Here is a 23,503-nt window from a genome sequence, read left to right as displayed (position 1 = left end):
TCTTATCAATTCCTTTTATAAAATCTTTTATAATTTTCATCTTTACAGTCATCTTCCATCCATTCATTGTATCAACCTTTATTTTGTACATATATGTCTTTCTTCCTTTAAAATTTTAGGAGGCACTTTTTTCTAACAGACAAAAATATGCCCAAAATCTACTGTGTGGCACTGATCTATGCACTAGCCTGATCATATTGTATCATATTCTGCTTTTTTTGTATTGTTCTGTTTTTGTTTTTATCTTTTTCTTTTTTTTTTTTTTCCTCTTTCTTTTTTCTTTCCCTTTCGTTTCCCCTGGTTTCCGGTCTTTTCTGATTTGTATACAGTATATTTGCTGGGGACGTTGTTAACCTGTTAGCATTTTGTTCTCTCATTCATCTATTCTCCTCTGGACAAAATGAGAAGATGAAAAAAATCACCTCAACAAAAAGAACAAGAGGTAGTACCATCAGCCAGGGACCTACTCAATACAGACATTAATACAATGTCAGACCTAAGTTCAGAATCATGACTTTAAAGATACTAGCTGGGCTTGAAAAAAGCGTGGAAGTTATTAGAGAAACCCTTTCTGGAGAAATAAAAGAACTAAAATCTAACCAAGTCAAAATCAAAAAGGCTATTAATGAGGTACAATCAAAAATGGGGGCACTAACTGCTAGGATAAATGAGGCAGAAGAGAGAATCAGCGATCTAGAAGACCAAATGATGGAAAATAAAGAGGCTGAGAAAAAGAGAAACAACTACAGGATCTTGAGGGCAGAATTCGAGACATAAGTGATACGATAAGACGAAACAACATTAGAATAATTGGGATCCCAGAAGAAGAAGAAAGAGAGAGGGGGGCAGAAGGTATATTGGAGCAAATAATAGCAGAGAACTTCCCTAATGTGAGGAAGGAAACAGGCATCAAAATCCAGGAGGCACAGAGAACCCCTCTCAAAATCAATAAAAATAGGTCAACACCCCGACATCTAATAGTAAAACTTACGAGTCTCAAAGACAAAGAGAAAATCCTGAAAGCAGCTCGGGAGAAGAGATATGTAACCTACAATGGTAGAAATATTAGATTGGCAACAGACCTATCCACAGAGACCTGGCAGGCCAGAAAGGACTGGCAAGATATCTTCAGAGCACTAAAGCAGTCATCAAAAATCTCCCAACAAACAAAAGTCCAGGGCCAGATGGCTTCCCAGGGGAATTCTATCAGACATTCAAAGAAGAATTAATACCTATTTTCCTGAAACTGTTCCAAAAAATAGAAATGGAAGGAAAACTTCCAAACTCATTTTATGAGGCCAGCATTACCTTGATCCCCAAACCAGACAAAGACTCCATCAAAAAGGACAATTACAGACCAAATCATTGATGAACATGGATGCAAAAATTCTCACCAAAATACTAGCCAATAGGATCCAACAGTACATTAAAAGGATTATTCACCACGACCAAGTGGGATTTATTCCTGGGCTGCAAGGTTGGTTCAACATCTGCAAATCAATCAACGTGACACCATACATTAACAAAAGAAAGAACAAGAATCATATGATCCTCTCAATAGATGCAGAAAAAGCATTTGACAAAGTACAGCATCCTTTCTTGATCAAAACTCTTCCGAGTATGGGGATAGAGGGTACTTACCTCAATATCATAAAAGCCATCTATGAAAAACCTACAGTGAATATCACTTTTAATGGGGGAAAAGCTCTCAGGAATGCGGCAGGGATGTCCACTCTCACCACTGCTATTCAACATAGTATTAGAAGTCCTAGCCACAGCAATCAGACAACAAAAAGAAATCAAAGGCATCCAAATCGGCAAAGAGGAAGTCAAACTCTCACTCTTTGCAGATGATATGATACTGTATGTGGAAAACCCAAAAGACTCCACCCCAAAACTGCTAGAACTCATACAGGAATTCAGTCAAGTAGCAGGCTATAAAATCAATGCACAGAAATCAGTAGCATTCCTATACACCAACAACAAGACAGAAGAGAGACAAATCAAGGAGTCGATCCCATTTACAATGGCACCCAAAACCGTAAGATACCTAGGAATAAATTTAACCAAAGAGGCAAAGGATCTGTACTCAGAAAACTATAAAATACTCATGAAAGAAATTGAAGAAGACACAAAGAAATGGAAAAATGTTCCATGCTCATGGATTGGGAGAACCAACATTGTGAAGATGTCAATGCTACCTAGAGCAATCTACACATTCAATGCAATCCCCATCAAAATATCATCCACTTTTTTCAAAGCAATGGAACAAATAATCCTAAAATTTGTATGGAACCAGAAGAGACCCCGAATAGCCAGAGGAATATTGAAAAAGAAAAGCAAAGCCGGCGGCATCACAATTCCGGACTTCCAGCTCTATTACAAAGCTGTCATCATCAAGACAGTATGGTACTGGCACAAAAACAGACACATAGATCAATGGAACAGAATCGAGAGCCCAGAAATGGACCCTCAACTCTATGGTCAACTTATCTTTAACAAAGCAGGAAAGAATGTCCAATGGAAAAAAGACAGTCTCTTCAACAAATGGTGTTGGGAAAATTGGACAGCCACATGCAGAAGAATGAAACTGACCATTTCCTTACACCACACACAAAAATAGACTCCAAATGATTGAAAGACCTAAACGTGAGACAGGAGTCCATCAAAATCCTAAAGGAGAACACAGGCAGCAACCTCTTCGACCTCAGCCGCAGCAACTTCTTCCTAGAAACATCGCCAAAGGCAAGGGAAGCAAGGGCAAAAATGAACTATTGGGATTTCATCAAGATAAAAAGCTTTTGCACAGCAAAAGAAACAGTCCACAAAACCAAAAGACAACCGACAGAACAGGAGAAGATATTTGCCAATGACATACAGATAAAGGGCTAGTATCCAAAATCTATAAAGAACTTATCAAACTCAACACCTAAGGAACAAATGATCCTATCAAGAAATGGGCAGAAGACATGAACAGACACTTTTCCAAAGAAGACATTCAAATGGCCAACAGACACATGAAAAAGTGCTCAACATCGCTCGGTATCAGGGAAACCAAATCAAAACCTCAATGAGATACCACCTCACACCAGTCAGAATGGCTAAAAATTAACAAGTCAGGAAATGACAGATGTTGGCGGGGATGCGGAGAAAGGGGAACCCTCCTACACTGTTGGTGGGAATGCAAGCTGGTGCAGCCACTCTAGAAAACAGTATGGAGGTTCCTCAAACAGTTGAGAATAGAGCTACCCTACGATCCAGCCATTGCACTACTGGGTATTTACCCTAAAGATACAAATGTAGGGATCCGAAGGGGTACGTGCACCCCAATGTTTACAGCAGCAATGTCCACAATAGCCAAACTGTGGAAAGAGCCAAGATGTCCATCGACAGATGAATGGATAAAGAAGAAGTGGTATATACACACAATGGAATATTATGCAGCCATCAAAAGGAATGAGATCTTGCCATTTGCAACGACATGGATGGAACCGGAGGGTGTTATGCTGAGTGAAATAAGTCAATCAGAGAAAGACATGTATCATATGACCTCACTGATATGAGGAATTCTTAATCTCAGGAAACAAACTGAGTGTTGCTGGAGTGGTGGGGGGTGGGAGGGATGGGGTGACTGGGTGATAAGACATTGGGGAGGGTATGTGCTATGGTGAGCACTGTGAATTGTGTAAGACTGTTGAATCACAGATCTGTACTTCTGAAACAAATAATGCAATATATGTTAAGAAAAAAGAAAAAGAAGAAGATAGCAGGAGGGGAAGTATGAAAGGGAGTAAGTCGGACGGGGAGACGAACCATGAGAGACGATGGACTCTGAAAAACAAACTGAGGGTTCTAGAGGGGAGGAGGGTAGGGAGATGGGTTAGCCTGGTGATGGGTATTAAAGAGGGCACATTCTGTGTGGAGCAGTGGGTGTTATGCACAAACAATGAATCATGGAACACTACATCAAAAACTAATGATGTAATATATGGTGATTAACATAACAATAAAAAAATTTTTTAAAAAAAGGGAATACTAGAGATCAATTAGCAGAACTACAACAATCAAAGCCTGATTACCCACACGGCCAACTCCATTTTAAGTCACAAAGATCTGGTTTAAGTGATATCCTAAATTCTGCAGCCAGATGTTTCCAGTTGTTAAAACTATAGAGCCATGGAGACCAAGATTTAGGCCAGACTTGACAATGAGAGTCATTTTTAAGAATAAAAATATTACCATTAAAGACTATTAGCATTCTACTACACTCATCTCCCTACTCTCACTTGAGATGAATTTTTCATGTTAAATCTGCATAATTCATAATTCTAGATATCTCTATTCTTCTGACAGCTAGCTAACTCAAGATTGTAAGGGGAACTAAAATTCTAAGTATTTGAGTGTGTGGTGTCTAAAATATCCTGATAATATGTTTATAAGTTATAGCATTGGTGTGTTTATATAACAATCTGTGCATTAAGGATAACACAAACCAATAATTGTATTTCTTTTCATGGGAGTGTGGTGAAGACAGGAATGGATGTTTTCCCATAATCCCAAAAAAAGACCAATTTTTCCTCTATTCCTGGGCAAGAGGATAAATCTTTACCTGATTTCAAGACAATCTTGCAGTCCTGTTCTTAATGCTATCACCACCTACCACCTGACTCCACAGGAAAGCTGGATGCTCCAGCAGGTCACTGCCAGTCTTGTGACCTTTGACAATGGGCAGAGTTCATTCCCTTGAGGCCATAAAACAAGTCCCCAAGATATGATTCTTATTAGAGGAGGAGCCAGAAAATGTGTTGGATTAGAGGTGCTGAGATCCAGTCCTATATTATTTGTGTACTGTAAGAGCTACAGAAAAGTTTTATAAGAGATGTTTTATAAAATGTTAAATGGGATTAACTTGAGAAACAGGACAAAACGAGCTAATTAATGAAGGAACAGTGAGGCTTAAATTATGATGATAGACTCGAGATGACTCACTTTGTCTTCAACTTTTCCATCTTACTCTTACAATGTTCCTGCCAAGGATGCTTCTATAATTCCCCTGTTCCATGTCGTTGTTTCCTACCCTCTAAGATCTATTGCAAGGGTCATCTTTCACATGGCAGTAATCACAAGTGAGTCTTTCTTCCTCAGGACTGAGGCTGCTGAGTCTATTTTAATGGTCACTCAAATGTTGCTGGTGTAACGGACATTTGTGTTTATGTCTTATCTCTTTTGCACGAGGGAGCCTCCTGTCTGCTGGCTACCAGTTCCCGTATTGAGGGACCTCTGTTAGTAGAGCACTCTTGGAGGAATGACTAGGTGACTGATGAATGTGACATGAAACCGAAGTTGGGCCAGCCTAACTTAAGGAAGCACGCATTATGGTCTGTTCGTGCAAGCCTTCTGTTTTACAAGCTGGTCACGTCACTCCTCAAGAGTTGCCTGTGCTTTTTTTAAGGTTGTCTGTGATTGGATAAACCTAATTCTGGGATCCAACTTTAAAAAAGACCACTATCCACTATTATCATACAGCTAAGTTGTGTTTTCCAAAAGCCCTCTTAGTAACAAGTTGGTGTTTTAATCTCATTCTCCATAATTCCCTTGTCTTTGATTGAATAAAGAAAGGAGCTGTTATGAATTGTCCTTCTAATGCCCTAGTTCAAGAACCATGAGAAAGAAGGAGCGGAATTTGGGTAGTAAAATAATACCTGGAGATTGAAGCATCTGATTCAAGCATCTGGCCACGAGAAGAGTGTTTCTACATTTGAAACAAGAGAGAAACATTCAGCCTATTTTGTGTCATGCACAGGACGGTTTAGTTTCATTTTGTTTTGCTTGTTTTTGTTTTTAGCTGATGTGTTGTGAATGGGCAGCTTTAAGACTTAGACTTTAGCAAGTGATTATCATGTGGCACTTGAACCTCGTTGGGTCATCAAGGTTTATGACAGCTTCAGCCTTATGTAAGTGGCTCTTTGATCAAGGCTGAGCCACAGGCACCAGGCAATAGCAACATATCCAGACACGTGCCATGAAGGACCCAGGAGGAGGTTGCTGCAGTCTGACCTTGAATTTCACACAAGTGGCTTGGCCTCATGTTGAATATAATGCTGTGCTCGGTAAACCCTCCTAAAGCATCAATGAATGGGCGAAATTATTTTATTTTACTGTTTTGCAGACAAATCTGTTGTACAGTGGAGTTCTACAGAGCATGAGTCAGGTTTAAGCTATAATGTTAGTACCATGTCTGGGTAGACAGGAAGGGATTGGTCCTCAGCCCCAAATTCCATTCTTCATTCAGGAATCAGAAGAAAACTATGGAGCAACTAACCTTAAATTCATGAAACTTGCCCACAGGCCCAAGAGCCACCCCACCATTTGGTTTGAAACTAGATTTAGATTTTAGAACCAAATTGGGTTTCATCCAGAGAAGAGGAGTAGATTTTGTTATGTACTAACTAAAAAGACATGGGATCCTTATTAAAAAGAAAATATAGCAACTTCTTGGAGTGCTTCAGTCTTCCTCTTAGAATAGAAACCATTGAAGAATGAAAATCAAATAAAGAAAGGCATTCTGGTCAAGCAGAAGCAAGAGAAAGAATTACTTAATTACTTAAGATATTAACTAAACTAAACAGACATGGAAGAAAGCAAAACTTAAAGATCAGAATAAATGGCATAAAATCCAAGAGTCTAACTGCTTTTTTAAAAAAAAGATTTATTTATCTGAGAGAGAGAGCATGCACATGCGCGTTTGTGTGGAGAGGAACAAGCAGACTCCCCACTGAGTAGAGAGCCCAAACCTGGGCTCAACCCCAGGACCCCGAGATCATGACCTGAGCTGAACACAGACACCTAACTGACTGAGCCACCCAGGAGCGCCTAACTGCTCTTAAAATATTAGAAAAATGGGACATGTTTTAGCTCAGTGGTTCTAAAACATTACTGACACTGGAATTATTGGGGGACTGTACCCCAGACCAAATCAATGACGATCTCTGGGGGTGGAATCTGGCATCAGTGTTTTTAAACCTCCTACGTGGTGCCAACATGCAGACAAGTTTCAGAAGCAATGTTTAAACAGGGGATTGTTTAATTGTTTCAATTCTTACTAAATCAGAAAGAGTGCTTAGCATGGAAATCTAGCAGAGGAAAAGAGAGGAAAGATATCAGATAATACTGAAATGACTCCTCAAGAGAGAACCAGGATCCAGAAAACTACTGAGAAGCATCCTGTGAAAGTCATAGAAGGAGAATCCATGAGAATAGCAGGGTAAAATACTCAAAGTATTCCTAAGTCAGAACTGCAATGAAGGGCACCTGCCTGGGTGGCTCAGTCGGTTGATCATCTGCCTTCGGCTCAGGTCATGATCCCAGGTCCTGAGATCGAGACCCACATTGGGCTCCCTCCTCAGTGGGGAGCCTGCTTCTCCTTCTACTGGTTCCTCTGCTTATACTCTCTCTCTCTCTCTATCCCTCTCTCCATCAAATAAATAAATAAGTAAAAGAACTTTAATTAAAGATTGTTCCTGAAGGTGGAGTGATAGAATTGAGATCATAACCAAAAAGTTTATGGGATTAGGATACTAAAGATGAAGCATCTTCAATATTAAATGGAAGCCATGGAGGGCAATAATGTGTAGCATCAAGGCCTGGATTAGATATTGATCTGATGGGAGAGCACAACCTGGTGGGATTGCATAAACCAGAAAAACAAAGGCAAGAGGATGTTAAACAGTAAAATTAGGAGGCAGACCCAAAATTCACTGATTTCATATCTCTTGCTTAGGAGACCCTAAAGATAGAATCTAGAACACCATGTCAGAAAGATTTCTTGGTAACATATTCTATGCTAAGAGAATTCATCTGGTTGGTAAATTTAGAATAATCAACTGGATACTCAGTTTCTGTAGAGGATTCTTTTAGACAAATAAACTTGAGCAATGGAATGTAGAAAGGGCCCACAGCGACCCCCTGGCTGAATATAAGCAACCCACCTCAAAATATCCATAGGCCCTATCTGATCAATGGGCTACTTACAACTAGGCACAGACACCAAAAAAGGAAGAATTCCATATGTCCCCATACTTCCTCACCTTCCCTCTTTAGTTTTTGGGTTTTTTTTTTTAAGATTGATTTATTTTTTAGGGTGCCTGGGTGGCTCAGTCATTAAGGTCTGACTTCAGCTCAGGTCATGATCCCAGGGTCCTGGGATCAAGGCCCACATCAGGCTCCCTGCTAGGCGGGAAGTCTGCTTCTCCTTCTTCTACTCCCTGTGCTTGTGTTCCCTCTCTCGCTGTGTCTCTCTCTGTCAAGTAAATAAATAAAATCTTAAAAAAAAAAGACTGATTGATTGATTTTAGAGAGAGAGAGAGAGACAGCATGAGCAAGAGGGACGGATGGAGAGGTAGAGAATCAAGCAGACTCCACACTGAGTATGAGCCCAAGGCAGGGCTCAGTCTCAAGACCATGATATCACAACCATGAGATCATGACCTGAGCCAAAACCAAGAGCCGGACACTTTAATGGACTTTACCACCCAGGCACCCCTCACCTTCCCTCTTTAAAAACAGCCCCACCCGCTGCCTCATCACAGTCCCTGCTTTGTTGTCCTTCCCAAAGCTCCCTTGCTTCCTCAGTACACGTCTTTCTCCTTTGTTCTGCCTTGCATGAATCCTTTCACCACCAGAGTCACTGGCTTCCACCTGATCTTTGCCCCCCACTCCCGGGCCCCCATCCATTCGGACAGATACCAGTTTCCTTCCTGAGAATCAGCTCTGCAGACAGCATAGCCTGAGATCTGCTCTTCTACACTGCAGGTTTTCAGGGGCTACCCTCTTTGCAGAGCATGGGGAGGTTGTGCCTCGGAGGACACATCTGTCTAACACTGTGTACATTATTAGGAATCCGTTGTTGCCTCACACCTAAGCCACATCAATACTATCGTATGAACACTGGTATTTTGATCTTACCTTTGTGCCAACTTTGTCTCTCCCAACTGGTTCAGAACTTGGTTTGGGAAAGGCTTATTAAATATTGACCTCCTGAAAATCTTGGTATTCCCTAGTCTTTACAAGATCATAATTTCTCAATGGTAGAGACCTTTACACTTATATTGGCCACAGTGCCTAACAACTGTCTGACACATGATAGCACCTCCATAAATATGTGTGAAATGAGGAATAATGGTTTTTCCTCACCTCTTCCCTCTGACTTAAGAATGAGAGTCTTTGCACATTAGTCACTGACACTCACCTCCTCCACATCTAAGTCTAGAGCTTTCTGAGAGAAGAGAGAACTAGTTCAACATTCCCCCTCTAGTTGGTGATAGTTTTTCCTTAAGCTCTAGCAGCAATTGATAGCGGCTTATGTGCAGAAGGCACCACCTCTCTTTTAAATACTAAGGTCAGAATAAGTCCAAGGAAAGTAATATGGAGCAATAAGCAAGCCTTAGAGCTCAGCCTGACATTCAGTCCATTTCACCAGCAATGAAACCAGGGGAATTTGGGGCAGAATTCACAGCTAAATGTAAAAAACTCACCTCCAAAATGTATCTTCTGGACAATTTCTCCTCAGTCACATAATGAATTTGATATATTTGAGATTCCAAAATAAGATATCCCCTCATGTCTTCTCTTTAGAGCTGGTTTATATATTAGCATTTTTATATCCAAAACTTAACCCTCTACCGACAATAATTAGGGCCACAGATCCTTTCTCTAGCATATAAATGACTTAAAGTTGTTGTAACAGGGATCCTAGCAGCATGCAATAAAGAATCCATGGATAGTAACTTCGGGTCATCCAAACCTCGTTTTTTAGAAGGATGAAGGTTGTGAGAGAAATTTAAGAGAGGAAAAGAGATTTTTATATGTAGATCAGTTAAAATCCAATGTGTAATTAAATTCTGCCTGTTGAGAATAGTCCTGTAAGTCATTGTTTTAGGCACGGACAAGAACATTAAAAAGCATTTAGCATGTCGATTCTGGCTACCCCTAATTCCAGAGAAGGTACCAGTCTCTTCCATTTTACTCTGCCTGGAATATCTTCACTCTGCAATACCCATCCCTGAATGAAATGGAAACATCATCCTATGGGACCTACACCCTGATTATCTGTTTGTCATATATACTCTATTACTCTCCATTCTGAGGCCCAAGAACTTTTTCCTTTTTTACATTCATTGGATCAATCAACCTGAATTTCAAAAGATGTCAAGAAAACCCCCATTCTATTTCTCATATATGCAAATGAATTTCCTCGTGGCTTTTTAGAATTCCAGCTTCACTCCTCTTTCAGCCACTAAAGCCTCGTTACTCTGCTTTAGCCTAGGCTCAGACTCAGCAACCTAGAACTGCCAAATCCTTTGGTATTCAGCACACAGATCACTTCCATTTAATGACAAGTTTTATTCCTGAATTTTAATGGGGCCTATTCTCACTTTTAATTGCTTTTAAAAATGAGATAGTTTTGAAGGAATCTACCCATATTTGACACAACCATAAATATTTTAAAAAGAAAAATCTCATACTGAAGAACCATGAAAGACTCATCAAAGTAAACAGGAGAGAGCAGTTGCAGGATTAAATTTGCATTATTTCACATCCGATTGGGGCAATTAATATGTTAAACTCTAGTTAACATCAAAAGCACAGGATATGTTAAACTTGTCTCTTCAATTATTAAATGACTAAAATGAGGTAATTACAAATTCTCTATTTTCTCTTACTACAGGAACATGCTTCCTTTGTGTCATACTATTCCTCTTCGGTCACTGAATTTTGAGGTTTCCCCACCCCCCCCCCACTGATATTGAATAACAACAGACCCTTCAAGCAGCTTCATTCTATGATGATCAGAATCCATACAGCTCTATGCAGCTAATCCTTAGCTTTTACCGGTTGGCATCAACCACTCTGTACCATAAAACAAGAAGTCAAGAGAAAGACATCTTCACTAAGAGAACTGAAAGAGGAACTTCAGAGGAGTAGCCTGCCTCTCAGATACCACCAGGTCTACTTTTCGTCTCACTGGCACTTCTGTCTCTGTTGGAAAAAACATGTTAATAAGACTAACAAAGGTGAGGGGTGATAGGGCAAATAGAGACAGAGAAAGTTGCATTTAAAAGGTGATCTCCTCTTGCCATTTGCAACAATGTGGATGGAACTGGAGGGTGTTATGCTGAGTGAAATAAGTCAATCAGAGAAAGACATGTATCATATGACCTCACTGATATGAGGAATTCTTAATCTCAGGAAACAAACTGAGTGTTGCTGGAGTGGTGGGGGGTGGGAGGGATGGGGTGGCTGGGTGATAGACATTGGGGAGGGTATGTGCTATGGTGAGCGCTGTGAATTGTGCAAGACTTTTGAATCACAGATCTGTACTTCTGAAACAAATAATGCAACATATGTTAAGAAAAAAGAAAAAGAAGAAGATAGCAGGAGGGGAAGAATGAAGGGGAGTAAGTCGGAGGGGGAGACGAACCATGAGAGACGATGGACTCTGAAAAACAAACTGAGGGTTCTAGAGCGGAGGGGGTGGGGCGATGCGTTAGCCTGGTGATGGGTATTAAAGAGGGCACGTTCTGCGTGGAGCAGTGGGTGTTATGCACAAACAATGAATCATGGAACACTACATCAAGAACTAATGATGTAATGTATGGTGATTAACATAACAATAAAAAATTTTTTTAAAAAGCTGATCTCTTCTCACATACTTAGGTTGCACCAATGAGCTTGGAGAACTTTTATTTCTATTTGGCAACCCCACCCTACTTGAAAACTGTGGCCTGTGGCAGAGAGAGTCACTTCCACGTTTAGGGAAGCAGAGAGACTTAGGTTTGATACGCCCCATGTTCACCTGAAAGTTGTTCCATTCTTTCACATTTTTTATTCTGTCCCTATATTTTTAATTGTGAAAAATTTTAAACATACCAAAAGCACAGAAAGTACCATAAAAAAAAAACACCTTTACCTATCTGCTAGGAATATAAACACTATACTATTTTTGCTTCAGTTTCTAAAATGAATAAATAAAGCATTGCAGATGCAGTTTGAGTTCCAACTGAAAATGGCCAAAGTTGATTTCTCTCCATCTCTCTCCAAGAGCAACTGCTAACACTGTTTAAGCTGAGTCTTCTCCCTCTCCTTGTTCTTAACATTTTAACTACTTAGTATATATCCAGGAGCATATTATTTTATATTACAGGTTTATCAAGTTGATGTGAATGATAACATGCAAAGTGCATTTACATTGCTACATGCTTTCATTCTCAATGATGCTTTTAAACTCTATCCATATTACCACATCTTGATCTCATTCATTTTTAACTACACCATTTAAGTACACACCATTGTATAAATACACTGCAATCTGTCCTTCCACCCAACTGATAGTTATCGAACTTGTTTCTGATTGTTCACATATGCTTAATTGTAATTATGGTGTATTAAAACTTATTTTAGACCCCTCCTTGCCTAAACTCTAAGAGTAGCATCTATATTTTATTCTCATGTCGCTTTTATTTTTTTTAAGATTTATTTATTTATTTTAGAGAGGGGGAGGGGCGGTGGGAGACGGAGGGAGAAAATCCTACAGCAGACTCCCTGCTGAGCACAGAGCCCAACGTGGAGCTCAATTCCAGGACCCTGAAATCATGACCTTAGCCAAAATCAAGAGCTGGTAGCTCAACCGACTGAGCCACTCAGGTGCCCCTCCCATGTTGCTTTTAAATTCCCAAATATGTTGTTACTGTTGTTGCTGTTGCTTTTAAAGTTAGTTCTTATTTATTTATTTATTTATTTATTTATTTATTTATTTATTATCTCTACAATTCCTGCTTGGTTCTTCTATGTAAACTTCTCCTTTTTTCATAATGTCCTGTTTTTACTTTATGATGTCTATCCTTCTTTCATCTCTGATCATCCTTTAAAAATACTTTTTTTTTAGTCCTTTCTAGATTGCTCATTATTGGAAATTCTTGGCTATTTATACATCCATTTGTTACCTGCACTGACTTCTTAGGGTGACTTGTTCCCTCAAGAACTTCGTACTTTTTAACATCTTCAGTGGGATTTTTTTTTTTTCCTCATAAGAGACGACCTCAGAGAGAAGTTCCATATTTTCCTCCCCTGGGTCTTCAGCATTCTGCCACAGATTTTAGTTTTAGCTCCCTGTTCTGGCTTGAATTCCTCTGGGGGTCTGAAAACAGGATTTCTCTTCTCCTCTGAGGTTGGTTCTATATTCATGTTTCCTGTTGTTGTGTATTTCATTAAGCGTTTCTGTGTTTGGGAGACTTGTAGGAGTATGTCCTCTCCTCTACTTTCTAGTGAATACTTCCAAATATTTCCTCAGAGCTCTATAAGCTCTACAACCAATTCCTGTACCCCCAAAACACTCCTTTGCTTATAAAGTAAAAGGAAGAGAATTTGTGTTGTAACAATTGCAATTTATAGAAATTGCATTTGCCCATTTTATTTGTTTGAATATTGTTTTCCTTATTTATGCAATTTATTTTTCCTTTGAAATCTGAAATCCTTTTCCACATTTCACTGCTAGGATGAAACACATCAAAAGGTAAAACTCAGGCTTCCAGAAGATGTGTATGGCTTTATTCACAAATTTAACTAACATGAACTTTTATTTGAAAGCAATTAAAGAAGTATTGCTTTCTAACCTTATTTCATCTATAGATATATTTTTGTTATTGTTGTTCTTTTGCTAAGATTGTGTCCTTTCATGAAACTCAAAATAGTCTTTGTGAACAGCCTGTAGAAACATAAATCTTGTGATCAATTTTCAAGGAGAGAGCTGAAGTGAAATATGTTAACAAGTAGGTTTGGGACTTTTTACTTGAGAGTTATAAGGGATGGATATAACACATTCTACAATATAAGCCCAGGAAAGAGTACAATCCTTCTAACCCTTGTAGGTCTTATTTTTTTATAATTGCCCTTAAAATTGGGCAAGAGGAAAAACATACTGGGTGTTTGTTTGTTCGTTTGTTTTTCCTAACATTAAATAGCATTCAGGAAATTATCTTATTTCAATCCAAGGACAGATAATATTAGCTATTTACCAGTTTTGACTCAGATTTCAAAACCATAGGATTAGGAAATCTATTTTAAATTAAACTAAAATTTAAGCTCCCATATTAAGTCGGCATCTAGTATACATTTTTTCTGAAGCTGGAGAAAAACGCTATTTTTTGGACCCTCCTGCAAAATTAATAACACAGATTTGGGAAACAACACTCCTCAATTGCCTCATTGAGGAATCAGAAATTCAGAGACATTGATTAAGTGACAGAGCCAGGATCTGGACCTAATTTTATCAAATTCCAAACTCTGTGTACTTTTCACTTTACTGTTTTTCCCACATTATAGATTTTCATGGTCTGGCATGCATTAATGAAAAGGTCTCTGTCCTAGAAGTCAAGAGATTTATGTTCAAGCTTGGACACTGCACCACTCCCATTCTTCCCATTTTGGATGTCTTAATGAGAAATAATAAGAAGCCTTGAGAGTTGTCAGCTGGGAGCTGACCTGACACAGCTAGACCGTGGTATTCTCCTGTTGAATGTCAACAATGTCACAGAGCACCAACTTCAGCAGAAGTCACCCTCTGACAGAGTGAGAAAAACACAAGATAATTTTATAATCATGTCCAATCCTAGACAAAAATAAGAGCAATATACAAACCACAGAAATATCCAAACATCCCCCTCTCCCAGTGATCAGGAATGCCAGATGCATAAATCAATACAGCTGTATCCCCACTCTGTACCCCCTGTATCTAAGATATAAACTATTGATCTCCAGTAAAGAATAGCTCCCATCCCCTGATAGTACCCATTCACAGCAAACTCCTGCCTCCTTGACCCCTTCCTCCAGTCACCTAACAGAAAGCCAAACTCTATAACAAATCTTCCTATACCTTCTTAATTTGATGTTCACACTTGTCCACAGGCAATAAGGTCCCCGTATTGCATCAAGTAATAAACACAACTTCTCGTGACTTCAAGTGTCCCTGATGGTATCTGACTGGTGAGCATCAACAATAATACATCACATATTTCCCTGGAATTTTACAGGTTGTCCACTTGCAAAAAGAGGAAACTGGGCTCAAACTGGACTCAATCTCAGAATGATTAAGAGTCGAGGAATGCTGCTAAATAATCTACACAACTTTGAATGTGGAAGTATCAGAAACCCAGATTCACACTGTAAATAATCCTGTAATCATCTGTGCCGTCTTTATCATCTTTTCCTGCCTCTCAGGTTTTAACCACTTTAGAGAAATTGAAGCATGGAAGTACATTTTTTGGCATGATGGTTTAGAAATTAAGTGTGGTTAAAAGAACTGAGTGATTAAGATGCACTCATGTAGCTGTAATGATGAAGTCAGTAAATCACATGCAATTTAATGATATTTCTGATAAAACGGGATATGTAAGTTATGCATCATAATAATCCTCTGGTTTAGAAACCTTTTTCTATCTTTGGTTAAGATCTGGCTGAATGAATCTGTCAAATGACAAATGTAAAACAATTTAATAACAAATTTGATGTCCTTTATGCAAGGGAACATAATCCATGGATTGGGGGAGTATGGTGCCTCACCAGCAGCAAAGCACTCTTCCCGTGGGATTTGGGGCAAGAGTGAGTTTTACAGAACTTTAGAAGCAGCAAGACAGAAACAGAGCATGATTGACTAGGAGCTCGGAGATTTCCCTAAAAAGCTAGCAGGTTCTAGGGTAAGGTGAGCTAGCTGAAGCTGAGCTGGAGGACTGGGGTTGTGTGTGTTGGGTCTCCTTGATGGGTTCTTCCTTTCCCGTTAGTGCAGGTTGATTTTGACTTAGTTTGTGATATGGTCCTGGCCCCTGGGGGCGGCCTCCACTTTTCTGGGTCCTGACACACAAATTAACTTTATCAGATCATTTGGATTTAATAAGTTTTGATTAGAGAAGGATGACTCTCTCTGTCACTGGGAGAAACTGACTTCAACGGAGAAAGGTATGAGAGGAAATGGTGCTAGTGGGAAGGTCCATGGAGAATAATCAAAGGTAAACTGACTGCCAGACTAAAGAAGAATATGAACAAGGAGAGAGGAGCAACATTGTCAAAAGAAACTACTTGCAAAGAAAACAACCTGTAGAGAAGCAGGTCTTACTAATGATAATGATAAAGGGCTATGAATTAGATGACCTTTTTGAACTACAGAAGCAAAGACTTCCTTTGCTTTGGAAAATTGTGAGAGCAGCCACAAGGAAATCTTGGTAAGCAGCAATGATGGAATAACTAAAGACTTACCAGAAAGTATATATTTCCTCATATCAAAGAATATTTTAAATGTAAAATTCAATTATTCTGCCAAATGCACCTACTACTGATGGTTTAAAGGGTGACTTCCTTTATTTTATTAAAAAGGTACATTTTATGGGAAACCGGGAGGGCAGTTTAATCATACCTGGTTAATAATCCCAGAGCTACCCACTCCTATACAGAGCACTTCCTCTCCCTCGCCCTCAATAAAACAAGTCTTGAGCAGCATGCCTGCCACCTGACACCCACCTAAAGGATTATTCAGGAAGTGGCCTTTTACAGAAACCACCTGGGACCACCAACAGGACGTACGAACTCCTCACCATGGAGGTTTTCTAACTTCTGTGAACTTTATCAATTTAAAGTTCTAGAAATCCTACATATTAGCCCAACTCCCTAGAAAGGAGCTTATTAATCTACAGTCACTATTACACCCTCAGCTTTTACTTCTGAATATTTGAAAGTACATAGGTATGAGAATTAGCATCTCTGACATTAGAGTTTTCAAGGAGCTCTACCTGATGTGATCACCAAAAACACAAAACCAAAACCAAAAACTCTGTTTGGTAGCTGGAGCATTTATAATTTTCCTGTTTAACAGATGAGGAAATTGTGACTCAGAGAAGTTCATTAAGTGCCGAGATGTCTCAACAAGTAGACTGGACTAGAACTGGCCTTCTGACATTGTGTTCTGGGCTCATGTGAGGTCTATGCCACACTATATGAGATGCCCACCACTAGACCAAGGTGAAGATAGTGCAAAGATTCTTGGCCCCCTGATCATTCCAGAGTTTCTTTTTCCTATGATATTCATTTGATATTTCTTAAAATAATAGAAAATTTTATGTATTTCAGATCCAAGTTCAGAGCCTGGATACTTCCAAGTTAGTGGTTTTTGAAATGATCAATAGATTCGATTTGAGAATCATGGTGACGTGACTGGCAAGTCCAGGCACACATATTAGATGTAACAGTTGGCACAGTTCTGCACATGCATTTCCCCAATTAGGTCAGTTGAAGAACCATGGGAATTCCTATTGATACTAAGTCTGTGTTAGCTGTGTAACAAAAATCTCAAAATTGTAGTGACTTACAACAACAAACATTCATTTGTTTTCTGACAGACCTGAGAGTAGTCTGGGGAAGTTCTGCTTCAGGACACAGGTCAGGTTCAGGTCAGCTCCACTCATCTTTTGTTTTCCTTGGACCAACAGCTACCTGGGATCTGTTCTTCTGGAAACAATGAATGAGTGTAAGAGACAGAAGCAGAACCACAGAATGTCTTCAAAGGCCTCTTCACAGAACTGGACATTGTCACAAACCAATGGGATGGGGAAGGATACCCACAGTCTTTGGTCAGATGTTCTGCAAAGTCTCATGACAAAAGCTGTGGATGCATGATGGTAATTCACAGAGAGAGTGAAGAAATGGGGACATTAATCCACTCTACCACACTATTTTATGTTTTATTTTGTAAAACAAATTTGTAGTAATGATGAATATCAGGGCCAAAAAAGAAGTGGGCCCTTGGGACCATAGAAATACTGACTTGAGTCCTGCTGCTACTTCTACTTATGAAAAATGAGAATCAATTTTTAAGCCTGCAGAACTCACTAGTGGCTGGGTCTCATATGTACTATGACTGTGTTGTTTCTTCACTTAGAGTTACTTTGTACTAAAATCTCTACTGTAATCTTAAGGAAAATTATACAGTACAAATAAGGGTGAATTTCTGGCAAAAGTAATTTGGAGGCACATCTAATGAAACTTAACATTCATATTAAAACAAAATCACCTATGAAGCCTGAGCCTGCGTGCAAACTGCTCTGCTATATATTCCAAAACAAAGAGCACACTCAGCATTGGGTGCTCTATATTCATATCCATCAACTCATTGGCTTCTCAGAACAAACCACCACATCCTCTACTCCCACACAGCCACCACCTAGGGAACAGACCGGCCCCCAAATTCACATACACCTAGGGAACAGACCAGCCCCAAAATTCAAACACAAAAAAAATGAAAGAAAGGCGAGTCCTTCAATCCCAACTTCTTTCAATTAAATTGGACCAATCTCACCTTCTGCTTAAAAAATAAATAACTACAAGAATCTAAAAATTGGTAATTGGTTTTTTAATTTCTAAATAATGAAGTGAGGGATCTTGATGTCTTGTTTACTTCAGGATATTGATGCTAAAAGCCATTCTTCCACATCCGGTACCAGAACTACTATAAATAGACACAATGAGCATACATCCTCCTAATTCCTATAATCCATACCCATGTGTCTTGCATTAACTCTGCCTCTGGGAAGAAAACTTCTGCTACACAAGCATCACTGAGGTATCATGTAGCTACATAAAGTGTCTAACATGTGTTCCCTGAGAATTATTCCCACAGCCACAGCCCTGGTACAGACCTCATTATCTACCGTCTACTTTAATGTAGTAGTTTCCCTCCTCCTCCTCCCCTCCCCTTCCCCTTGCCCCCTTGAGTCTGAGTTAGCTCTCCCACTGCCTGCTACTGCTGGGCCAATGGGTCCATGAGAGGCTCTACAGCAACGCTCACCCTTCCCGGGGGTGCTACAGCATAATCTATGATGCACTGCATCATAGTTTCCCCATTGGGGCAATGACTCCAGGGCATCAGGTTGTGGCAAAAGGGCCTGTACAGCTCTCCTTCCCACATCCATTTCTTGTACCTAGAATCACAAGGTGATTTCAGATACCTCAGTTCCAGACATTACTACTGATAACAGTTATGGGTAAAGAACTTAATCCAGAACCGGTTCTGTACACAGGGGCAAAATATTTAAAAAGCCAAAAATAATCCCTGAAGTTTTCACAGGCAGTTCCAAGGCACATGTGGGAGACAGAATAGAGGGAGGCTGGTAAGAGTCTGTGCTTCTGAGTCCAGTGACTTGGGTTCAAGTCCTGGCCCTGCCACCTTCACACTGTGTGATACTCGGGGAGTCGTTAGACCTCTTGGTCCCCAGTTTGGTCATCTATAAAATGAGGTGTTGTATTCTGCATGGAGCACTGGGTGTTATGCACAAACAATGAATCACGGAACACTACATCAAAAACTAATGATGTAATATATGGTGATTAACATAACAATAAAAAATTTTTTAAAAATGAGGTGTTGTTAGTTTTTATATGAGATCTTTCATAAGATTTATAAGAGATCATTCCCAAAAAGTACTTTTAAGCACATTGCATGGCACATAAATGCCAACAAATGCTTATTACTACATTGTTGCTGTTGTATGCAAATTATCCACAGAACAATACTCATTCAATTGTCTTGTCTTTTCCGTCCAGAAGCAAATACATTGGGTTCAGAGTGGGTAAAAAGAGTGCTTGGAACATAGATCACTGCCTGTCATATAGTGGGAGGTCAACAAATGATTGCTCAACATTGATTCCTTCCTTCTCACGCAGTCAGTTCTTAATTTTCCGTACTAAAGAAGAGGGAAAGAGATGTTAACAATCCAAAATGTTTTGGTAATCTAAAAATAATGTATACTTGGCTTATAGAAGAGTATTTCATATACTTTGCTAGAATAATATGTCCAATGTTCACAAAACTCGAGTCAAGGTGATTCTTTCACTCAACTGACAAATGTTAGTTAAGACTATGCCTGAGACCAGGCACTGTGCTGACTGTGTCTTCAGTGCAGGAGGGAACGAGACCACTGATCTCTGCCCTCATGGAGCTTAAATTCTGACGGTGGCAAGTAGGCCACTTTATGGCTTTTGTGGGCCCTACGCACTTTTGTGTGCCTCTTCCTCTATAAAAACAGATTAAAAATTACATTTTATGGCTGTGTTCCATAAGGATGAATTATTAACATTATATATCAAAACATTTCTTTGACCTCAAAATCCATTTTTTGTCTTTTGATTTGAAAAGAACTTAAGACATTGTTGTGGATCTCTCAGAGTATTTGGGCCCTGAGTACTTACTACACCTGATGGAGAAGGCAGTGACACAGGAAAGTGAACATGGGAATAAAACATCCTAAGTGGCTTTTGGGTTTTTTTTTTTTTTTGCTGAACCGTTTGAAAGTAAGGTGCAGACACTATGACATTTGACTTCAAAATACTTCAGCAGGCATCTTCTAAATAAGGACATTTTCCTATGTAACCACAATATCATTGTCATACCTCAGAAAATTAACATTAATTGATGAAACTACAGTAGTTTGGCCTACATTATAGTTTCTCAGTTCCACATCATATAATTTTTGTATTTTATATTGATACTTCTATCTTGAACCCAAATTATATTACTAAATTTATCCATTCACATTATTTGCCACTTATATCGTTGGATGACATTTGTGTCAAAAGTTACTCTCTCATTTTTAATGCTTAAAATGTTTCTTTTCCTAAACTGCTAGTGGTGCTTTATTGAGCCACAAAGTTCTCTATCCTATTTTCTTTCATTGTCATCCTTTGATAATTTTTTTCTTTCTCCCAAAAATCCTTAGCCCATACTCCTCTTCAGGAGTGTTTTCATGCATCCAGTTGCCTAGGCTAAAATATTAGAAAAGAGAATTGTCATATTCCATTTGTTGGATGTCATTTTGTAAAGTGCATATGATAGTTATGGAAGTTAGTAGGCAGATCTGATCATACATCTTATCTGTACCATACTGTTTTATCTACAGAGTATCCTTCAGAAGAGACAGGACATAAACTCAGAGCAAAACTTCCACATAATGTGTGATGATCTCACAACCTGGCGAAGGCAGGTTAGGGGAATAGCTAAAGTTATCAGGATAGAGACACGGACTTAAAATATCAATCCTTATATATCTACTTAACCCCTCTAAGCCATGGTTCCAGCTGAAAATAGAGCTGGTAACAATACATTATATGATTAAATGAGATAACCTGTGTAAAGCACCTACATATAAACTCTACACAATGTCTCCCTCCCCCTTCCCTATCTCTTCCCTAGTGTTCCACTAAGAGACCATCCTCAAGGATAATTCCCACAAAGAGAGCTATGCCTCCCCTAAAACCTTCATTCCTTCCACAAAGACCAACCTTGGGGTCTCACTGATAAGTAACAAACTATAGATAACAAGGGATAATTATAGAGACAGATATTTATTTGAAACATGTAAAACAAAATACTCAACATTTTCAGTAATGAAAAACATTTAATCAAGATTCCATTTGCTAAAGCAGGCAAATATAATACTTCAATCACCCAGAACCATGAAGAAGGAGAGCTGCAGGATGTAAATAAATGTCTTATCCTGAATAGTTCAATCTAATGTATATAATACAGCAACATCTAAATATGCTTCCACTTCTGAGAAGATGGAGTAGACATACTTTCCCCTATTCCTCCTGCTACATACAATCAAAAACTTTGGACATTATATATACAACAAACTCAGGAAGACTATGAAAGGTGAAGAGAAGAAAGACCGATTAGGGACAACAGAACTTGAGGGAGAACATGGTGGTGAGTTCCCTGAGTTTTCTTTTTGCCTTCAATATCCCAAACTGAAGAAGCTGGCAAACCAGAAACATCAACAAGTACAAAGAAATTTTTTTGATTAAAAATAAATAAGCCTGGTCTCTGAGCCAAAGGAGCAGGAGCAGACTAAGATGACTTTCAGATAATAACTACTCCATAACAGCCGAACACCAGGAAAAAAAAAAATCTATGGCCCACCCCCAGTCACAGCAGCAAACACTGGGTGGAGAGCTCACAATTCCACCCTTGGGAACTGCAGCGAGGGACCCCAACACCCCACCAGGGTGGTGTCAAAGAAGGTCAAGGAGAGGCTGGGACTTTCATCCCTGCTGCCAACTAATGAGGCCACTGCCTCACCATCAGCCCCACCCATGAATTTCAACATCTAAAACTCAATCAATGTAATCTACCAAATTAACAGACTAAAGAAGAAACCTGCTCATATCAATGATGCAGAAAAGAATTGACAAAATTCAATACCCATTAATGATTTTTAATAGAGGGGTACTTCCTCAACTGGATAAAGAGCATCTTCAAGAAAACCTGCAGCTAACAATATATTTCACAGTGAATGACTGAATGTTTTCCTCCCAAGACTGAGAACACTTCAAGGATGCCTACTCTTACCTCTCTTAACCAACATTGTGCTGGAAGTTCTAGCCAGTGCACCAAGGCAAGAAAAAGAAGTAAAAGGCATGCAGATCAGAAAGAAAGAAATAAAAGGGTTTACAGATGACAGGATTGTCTACAAAGAACAGGTAAAGGAATCCACGAGAAAAAAAAAATTCATGGACAAGTAAATGAATTCAGCAAGGTTACAAAATACAAGAAAAACATACAAAAATCAATTATATTTCTATATACTGGCAGTAAATATATAAACATAGAAGTTAAAAATTCAATACCATCCCCAATTGCTCAAAAAATGAAATACCTATATGTAAATCTAACAAAACACATGATATAGAAGCTGAAAATTGTACAACGCTGATGAAAGAAAGATCTAAATAAATGAAGAGAGGGGCACCCGGCTAGCTCAGTCTGTGGAACATGCAACTCTTGATCTTAGAGTTAGGTATAGAGATATCTTTAAAATCTTAAATAAATAAATAAACATACTGTATTCATGGATTAGAAGACTAAGCATAGCAAAGATGTCAACTCTCCACAATCCAACGTAAGAGGTTTAAACAGTTCCTACCAAAATCTCAGCAATATCTTTTGTAGATTCTAAAATTTATATAGAAAGGCAAAGGAACTAGAAAAGTGAAACAATTTTGAAAAATAAAAACAAGGTGTGAAGAATCTGTTTACTGAATTTCAAGACTTATTATTTAGCTCCAATAATCAAGACTGTGTGTGATGTTACCAGAGGAATAAACACACAGACCAATCAAACAAAACAGAAAACACCAGAAATACATTCATATAAATATGCCCGACTGATTTTTGACAACGGTATGAAAGCAACTGAATGGACTAAAGACTTTTTTCAATAAATGGTGCTCAAGCAATTAAACATTTATGAGCAAAAACAAGAAAAAGAAACATAAAAACAAACTCAAAATGGATCACAGCCTTAGATGCAAACCGTAAAACTTATAAAATTTTTAGAAAAAAAAAAAGAGGAGAAAATCTTTGGAAGGTAGGTCTAGGTAAAGAGTTCTCAGATTTAACTCCAACAGT

General features: G+C 38.9%; 1 long non-coding RNA gene across 2 annotated transcripts in view; it reads right to left on the bottom strand.

Annotated features, from left to right (window-relative positions):
- LOC141370685 (uncharacterized) overlaps nt 1-23,503 on the bottom strand; it is a 329,861-nt gene that overhangs the window by 215,686 nt on the left and 90,672 nt on the right. For both annotated transcript variants that reach the window (XR_012374943.1, XR_012374942.1), the window contains exon 3: nt 17,444-17,550. This is a non-coding gene — a long non-coding RNA (uncharacterized lncRNA). The remainder of the gene's footprint in view (nt 1-17,443; nt 17,551-23,503) is intronic.

This window comes from Callorhinus ursinus, unplaced genomic scaffold, assembly GCF_003265705.2.
Source record: "Callorhinus ursinus isolate GAN/ISIS: 27379988/994484 unplaced genomic scaffold, GSC_fseal_2.0 scaffold42, whole genome shotgun sequence".
In the NCBI taxonomy this organism is placed as follows: domain Eukaryota; kingdom Metazoa; phylum Chordata; class Mammalia; order Carnivora; family Otariidae; genus Callorhinus; species Callorhinus ursinus.
Note: the sequence above shows the minus strand (reverse complement) of the source record. Positions and strands in the feature narration are given on the sequence as shown.